General features: G+C 43.3%; 1 pseudogene; it reads left to right on the forward strand.

Moving 5' to 3' along the window:
• Window positions 1-226: 226 nt before the first annotated feature.
• LOC123431422 lies at window positions 227-903 on the forward strand (annotated as a pseudogene).
• The last annotated feature ends 7097 nt before the right edge of the window (window positions 904-8000 follow it).

Genomic DNA, 8000 nt, shown 5'->3' on the forward strand with positions numbered 1-8000 from the left:
TGCACGAACACATCAGAAGAGAGATCTTGCATTAGAATTCGAGCGGTTGCGTCGCAAACCCACGATGTGCACGAACGCATCTGAAGAGAGATCGTGCACTCATCGGTTATCACCATGTGACGCCATAAATAGATGTCTTCTCGCATGGCATGGAACATCCTCCACATACAATCGACAACGCCAGTGTGCCCGCTGATCGTTTTCCATAAAAACCCTTCTACAGGCTATGGGGTTCATCAGAGAACTCAAGGAGGTTCAGGCTCATGGCACCACCAAGCTACACATAATCCACACCAATGATTTGCGGAAGGTGGAGGCCATCATCGATCAATACGAACAACACCTCCAGATACAACGCAACAAGATCGTCGGAGTTGATGTGGAGTACACCTACGAGGCAGCGCACAAGTAGAAGGCCGCCCTCATCCAGCTGTCCGTCGGCAAGACCCAACCGATGATGCTATTCCAACTGAGCGCCGCGGAACACAGGTGCAAGGTGTTCGACAATTCCTCCTTGACTCAAGGTATACTTTTGCTGGCTTTTCCATCAATCAGGATATCGAGAAGCTGGATTGCGTGGGCGTGCATATCACGCACTTTGTCGACATCCAGAAGCAATGGAGGGTGCCCGGAAGCACCAAGTATTTGGACTCACTTGGCGACGTCTCCAGCATGCTCATTGATGACTACTACATGAGCATGAAGCAGAAGCTTACAAACGAAGATCACAAGCGCTGGGCGTGCATGCCCTTGTCCATGAAGCATGTTCAGTACGCAGCAAAGGACGCTTACGGCGCGTACGAGATATGGAGTCGCATCACCATCACCCAGGATGGACTTCGCTGCGCAATGCTGGAGAAGTCCAAGAAGCGTGGCAGGACCTGGGGAGATGACGGCTGGTGAAGATTGGATAGATTGCTTTCTAGTTATATGAGATTGCTGATCACATTTGCTTTACATTACATCAAGTAGGTTGTTTGCCTCTTCAAAACATAGATTTGCTTGTCATTGTAGTTTCCCTTGTAATCATGCATTTGCTTATGGATTAAACAGGTTCATTTTAGTTCTATGGTAGAGCAAGTATGAACAAGTTTAAACATATAAGAGTTAATATGTCATTTTCAGTTAGAGTTTTGCGAATGTTTTCGGCCACACCTTCATTGCCAAAAGCTACTGCTCCCCACCTTGCAAACATTTCAGCTGAATTGTACACCCTTGGAAAGTCGTGCCCGGGTAATGTGAAATATTGGATGACACGTTCACACACAAAATCACGGTAGCAAGGCCAAAATAAGCACGCCCTGTCATTAAGAAAACACACGGGCCTTCGTGACAGTGGTCTTGCGTGTTTTTTTTGCGGAAGTTGGAGAGAAAATGGTGTAGTGTGGTGGAGGTATTTTCTGTGCGGTTGTAACATCCCAAATTTTGGAATGTTAATATAATTATTAGATTGCTTGTTTGTTTGATTGAGTGATTGAAACTTGAGTGAAGTTTGAAACTTTTCAAAAACTTTTGAATGAGAGGGAATAAAATGACTTTCTCCTTCTCCGGTGAATTCAAATTCATCCATTTAGAATCAATGAGAGAAGATGACATGACTTCTTCAAATTATAAAGATTTTGAATGAAGGTGGCATTTGAATTTTTTTCAATTGTTATTTGGGAAATTCGTTTTCTTTTTCACTCACGGAGTGCCGGGATTATTATCTCACCAAGCAAGAAAGAGTGGAGGAACATGATCCTCCAAACCAGGGACATTTATTTGAAGTATTTGAACCATAAAACCCCAGGGTTTATTTGAAAATCATTTGCAAAAAAGAAATAAAGCAATTAGAGGATTTTCTGAAAAACATTTTTTTAAAGTTTTTTTTGGCCGTGGAATAATGCCCATCATTTAGATTTTATTTTTCTAATAATTTTAGTATATAAAAACTATTTATTCTGAATTTATTTGGTTTCCTTTTAATCGTTTTAATTCGTGTTTTAATAAAAATTGGAAAGTTGTCTCTTATTAGGAAGGTCACTGGGCCACTTTAGGAAACGCACCTGGCCCATAACTCACCTTCTTCTTCCTCCTCCAGCGTTTCCTTGTGTAGCCATGGCAGCACCTTCCTGATAACTTCCCTTCCGGAATTCGCGAGATTTCCTTCCTCCCGGCGCATTCCACCACCTCTATAAGAAGCCCCTACCTCTCCTCGTTCCATTCCCCTAGAAAACACCCCTCCTCCCTGCCCACAGCCCCCACGCCACCACCCACCATTTCCCTCCCTGTCAAACTCGACAGGAGCTTCTCTCCTCGCCAGCTCCCTTGCCAGGATCGGCAGAGAGCCACCAGGACCCCTCGTGCGCCCCACCCCTTCCCCGTCGCCCCACCCCTTCCCCATTGCCCCTGCATTCCCTCCCCACCCCCACGGGACCCCCTGCACCATTGCCAGGAAGCCCCTACTTCTCCCATCGCCCCCCACAGCGACCCCCGTGCACCCCAACCCCCTCCTTCACCGAACCCCCTCCTCCACCGGCCCCTCCCCGCCAGAGATCCCACCCCCCTCGCCGGAGTGCACCCCACCCTCGCCAGCGTAGCACACCATCGCCAGGAGCAGCCCTGCTGCGTATAGACACGAAGATAACCCCCCTTCTGTTTGTTTTTCTTTTGTATGTAATGTTTTTTTTGTTTTGTTAGTCTACCGTTAAACTAGATCCAACAGATCACATTAAAAGAAACTTACCCCGTCGGTTCTTGTAAAAGAACCGGTGGTTTTTGTTAGGCGACGTGGATTGGTTAGTTTACGTCCTTTTGTGAGATAGCCAAAAACGTGCACACATATTAGCCAATCAGATCTCGCCACGTCACCGTTTTCGTTTTCAGTCTAATTCTGTAACAGATTTAGTTCCGTTCTTGTTTTGCTTATAACTTTTGATTTGGAAGTCCAATGATGCTGATTCGCTTTGAGTTAGATCACAATTTTCTTGTAGTTACCGAAAATATATAATGTGTCTATTTTTGGATTTACAAAAATTGAGTTAGATCAGATTTGAATTAAAGCTTGTTTTACTTATTCTGGGAGTTTAAAAATAGCTTTTAATTTGATTCTTTTTTCTACTGCTTCCTAGTAATTATATCTTTCTGTAGTATAAGTTTCAATTTTTTTTAAGTAATTTTACTTGGGGTTTTATCAAAAACAGATTCTGTTTTTGTTAGGTGAAGTGAATTCCTTCACTTTATGCCATAGTAACTTTATGCTAGTGATGTTATTTTGCTTGTTGATGATTGTAGTGCTTATGGTGTGTATTTGTTTGTATCGATAGATCTTCTGGAGTGGGAAGCTTGCTACTTAGAAGCGCTCGATCACGACAACTATCAGCAAGGCAAGTCACTTTGATCATACTATCGCCTATGTTTTCTATGCATCGTTTTTCACCTTTCTTTGCCCAATTGCATACTGAGTAGGTACTTGGAAATTATGGTTACATGTTGTAGTATCATGTGGTAGGCACCCAATAACCCCGTTACTTGGCCCGGGACGACAATTTTTATGTTGCTCTGCTCTAGTAGACGGGATTCTGGGGGAGTGCAATACACGAGTGATGCGAGAAATATTTTAATAACCAAGACCGGTTAAGTCAAGATTTTCAAGATGTCGTGAAGCAATGCAACTCTGGGTGAAGGACGGTAGATCGGCTCCCTGGAGAAACTAGTGGATGACCCGGGATGCATGGAGACGTGCCACGACATCTTGCGGAAAGCTTCACCCAGGCTCGAAGAGATGGCCGGAGGCTTCAAGACCCAAGGCTTACCTGCACAACCACAAGTCACTATGGGCTCTTGCTTGGTTGGACAACGCGGTGACTCTGGACAGGCGGTGCTAGCAGATGTAGAAGAACGGTAGGATCGGATGGGCACCGACAGGGATTCAGAGGGACCCGTTGAAAGACCATGTTTTGATCATCCGGTCTTCAAACACCCTGAAGTGCGAGGACATACACGGAGGCGATCAAATCTTGTGGGGAACGTGTGCAAAACTATGCAGAGTACTCAAACCTAATCGATTAGCCGTGTCCACGGTCATGGACAACTTGAGCCAAAGGAACTGAAGTTATCAGGAATTCTCAACACCATTATATATATTTGAAGTGGGTAATATTGATAAGTTGGGTATGAGAACTGGTTGGCGGAACTATCTCATTAACAACCAACTACGTAGTAATATTTTGCTTTTAGGCCCTCTCTTGATGTAGGAGAAAACTTTGCTTTTCGCTAAAAACTTACAGCCCCACCTGCCATATATGCATATAGTATAGATGATATTTGACCCCTCTCTTTTGTGACTTGCCGTCATATTCAATATGCTGACCTACACGGCTGCAACGTCTTATGTTGCAGATATTTTCCTCGACGAGCAAGAGTACGATTCAGGGTTACGGTCCGCACTCAACCCGCCGTTGGTGTTATTTGGGACTCCACTCCCTTGACTGTTTGCGCTGAAATATTTAAGGTATATATATCAGTTTTACGCTATTTACATGTAATTGCACTTTGATATGTACATTGATGTACTGTGTGTGCCAGCATACTGATCCAAGGATGGCACAGATTCACGGAGGCTTGACTCGTTTTGAGTCGGGTCGCTACAGAAATGGTATCAGAGCACATGTTCACTGTAGGACGTGACCCTAGAAACTGGAAATTTCTTAGGAAAGGATCTCTCTAAAATTTTATTTCCAAGAACATTCTTTACCTCTCGTCTCTTCTGATTTCATCAAATGTTCTCTCTCACCTCCAATAGTTGGACAATACCCTTACCCCTTTGACCTCATGGAGAATCAACCGAGTTCTACTCCAAACTAAAGAGGATTTCATCATGCAATTGAAGCTACACCAATTGAAGACTCTCAAGACCCAAAGAACTCGAAGACCCCGAAACATTCGGATATTTATATGACCATTGGAAGTCCAAACCCCTGTTATATACCCACGTTAGTTACGATGAATTGTGAGCCGTCATTGGTGTGTGTTTTCCGACAGCCACAAATAAAACCTATTCTCAAAATATTGTTTGTATTGTGTGTATCTCCCTCCCTCTCTTACCCGTCTCATCCCCAAAACCTCAACCCTACCAGATGAAGTATGAAGCTGGACTTGTAGTCTCTGGACCAATGACCCAGCTGGAGGCTGAAATATGGATTCAGAACATGGAGGACCACTTCGGGAGCAACTTGATCTCAAGTAAGCATGAAGTGGAACACGCTCTTCAGTACTTTACCCAAAGTGCTACTATCTGGTGGAAAATGCACCATGCCATACAAGGATTTAGTGGAGCAGAAACATGGGGTAAATTCAAGAAGACTCTGTTAAGATCCCGTCTCATTCGGAAGTGCTATGATAATCCGAAGGAGAAGACTTGTGCATGCAAGATCTATGGAGAAATAGGACACACCCAGGAAGAACACAAGCATGGATGCACTCATTGTGAAGAAAATCACCTAGTTGAGGAGTGCCCAAGCAGTCAGGTGACTTGTTTCCTTTGTGAAGGAACCACCCACTACCTAGCTCAGTGTCACATTTACCCCAAGTTGCAACAAGTTGTCAAGCAGCAGAAAGATGCAATGAAGGAAACCCTCAAGAAGAAGATCCTAGAAGAACCTGTGATGATTAAAAATATAGAAGACCCTGATGAACAAGGTCTGACCAGATTTTTTGTCCAATGCATGCTACTGATGTGGAGAAGAAGGACATTATTCACAGGATTGCACGAAGGGAAGCCAAGAGTATCTGGGAAACTTCCCGATGGAAAAAGTGGAGTTTGATCCACTTGAAATAGTAGAACTGGCCAAAATAAAGGAGTATGGAAAGAAGAAAAAGTACCCTCGGAAGAGCCAAATCTCTGCAGATATAGACCTGAGTCATGTCAGATGTTACAAGTGCATGGAATTTTGCCACCACAAATACATGTGCTCAGGAAGGAAGTCGGAAACCCAAGGAGCAAAAGCAAACACTAAGAAGCCTCGAGACTTGTCAGAACTCATTTGCTTTTGTTGCAAGGAAGCAGGACATTATGCAAATGATTGTCCACATGGGAAGAAAGCTAGGATGGAGTAGTTAAGTTTTGACCGCGGTAATTAGTGTAATCTGAAGCACCCTTGTTTTTCATGAGATCATGGAGTTGATTTTTTTGTAACACAAGTCCCTGAGATTGTTGTAACATCATGAATAAATGGAATTTATTGTCTCATGATTGCCTATGTTGAAACTGTATGCGTTGTTTCTCTACGAACAAAGATCTCTGAACATTTATGAGGATATGAGAAAAATATGGTCTATGCATGAATGAGTATATTTCATTTTAAGTGTGGTAGTAATCGGTGAACCCACAGGATCCAATGAGTACGAATGTACCATGCATACCAAGGAGACACATACATTTCTCTGAGTACTCGTTTTCTGACACCTGCAGATGACAACTCTCTACGAGTCATTCCTCAAGGGCCTCGAAACGATCATGACCCTGACCAGTGATCATGATTACCCGAAAATCCTGAAGGACATGATGAAGCACATTCACCTTGAAGGAGATGTAGTCTACAAAGGCTACCCATTCATGGAAAGTGGAGTAGAACTTTGGTATGTGGAAGTACACCTCCACCATGTGAAAGGAGTTTGTCCAAAGACTATGGGGCAATACTTTTTCATTTCACGTGTGCCACGAGCAATTTTCTTTGATGCTGTTCGTGAAGCTGCCATGGAAGCCATACGTCAGATTGGAGATATACTTGAAGCAAGGCTCCGTCATACCCAGGAATACCTGAGTGAGGTACGTGCGGAGATGATGGAGATGAAGCTCATGGCCACCATGATGAAGCAAAAGATGGATGATTTCAAGGAGCACCTCGGAAAGTTCTAGTGGAACTAAAGTACCTCCAAGAGAGACATATGAATAAAGTTGGCAGAAATGCTTGACCATACCGAACAATGTGGATGGCAGCATTTGTAATAAATTACTTTTGAGTTGGAATTTTGAAGAAAGTAAGGATGTAATAAAGGATTGATTATGAAATGAATATGATTTATGGATGAACCAATACCTTTTCATGGTAAACACACCAATGGAAAGTATCCCACAGAGTGGAGTGTGTACCAAAAATAAGTCCGAGGATTATTATTATATGATGGTTACCCCAAGAGTATGATGGAATGAAACACTATAGGATTTAAAGGCAGAGTAACCCCAAGTACGCCTGAAACCCACGGACCCCGGGACTAATTAAGGATCAAGTACTGTCTTTTTGGAGAAGGAAACTTGTATCAGCAAACGTTTTCTTAGGAGCATACGACAACCCGAGAGTGGTGAAGAAACGATAGATGTTTTGTTCAGCTTGCAGAACCAATGGTTTATCCGAACTTTGTTCGTGGACAAGAGAAACTGTGCAACGCTGGAGAGGATGCCCAAGTGTTAGAATACGAGATTCACTAAACCTTATATAGAGAAATGATTTGGGTGCGGAATGGATTGATCACCATGACGACTTACTCTTATCATTTATCTTGCTATTCGGAATAGTAAATCTGAGAGACTTATCCATAGAGAGAGACGACGTTCTTTGAAGCTTTTGTTTAAGCCATAGAATGGTATGATGAAAGCCCCATGTACATGGCACTTGTTGTCACGCGTAGGAATTTTTACGGTAAGGATGAAACCAAGACCCTTCTCTCTACAGGATAACCACAAATGGTAGAGCACCATGAGAATCACCGATAGGTTATTTAGAATTGACCACGGGACTGTCAGTTAAGAAGACCCAGTAACGGAAGAAGGTTATATCAACAGAAGAACCCTCGTTTTGATGGAGACTTGATGAATATAACGGAAGATATGAAGACTGTGAGGAGTCAGATGCCAAAACCCCACGGGATTGTTAAAGTTTTAAGGGACCAGCAATCTTCATTTTAAGTGTGGTAGCATCCCACTTTGCTGGAGGTTGGATTTGTTAGAAGACCCCGAAACC

This window comes from Hordeum vulgare, chromosome 2H (genome assembly GCF_904849725.1).
Source record: "Hordeum vulgare subsp. vulgare chromosome 2H, MorexV3_pseudomolecules_assembly, whole genome shotgun sequence".
Taxonomy (NCBI): domain Eukaryota; kingdom Viridiplantae; phylum Streptophyta; class Magnoliopsida; order Poales; family Poaceae; genus Hordeum; species Hordeum vulgare.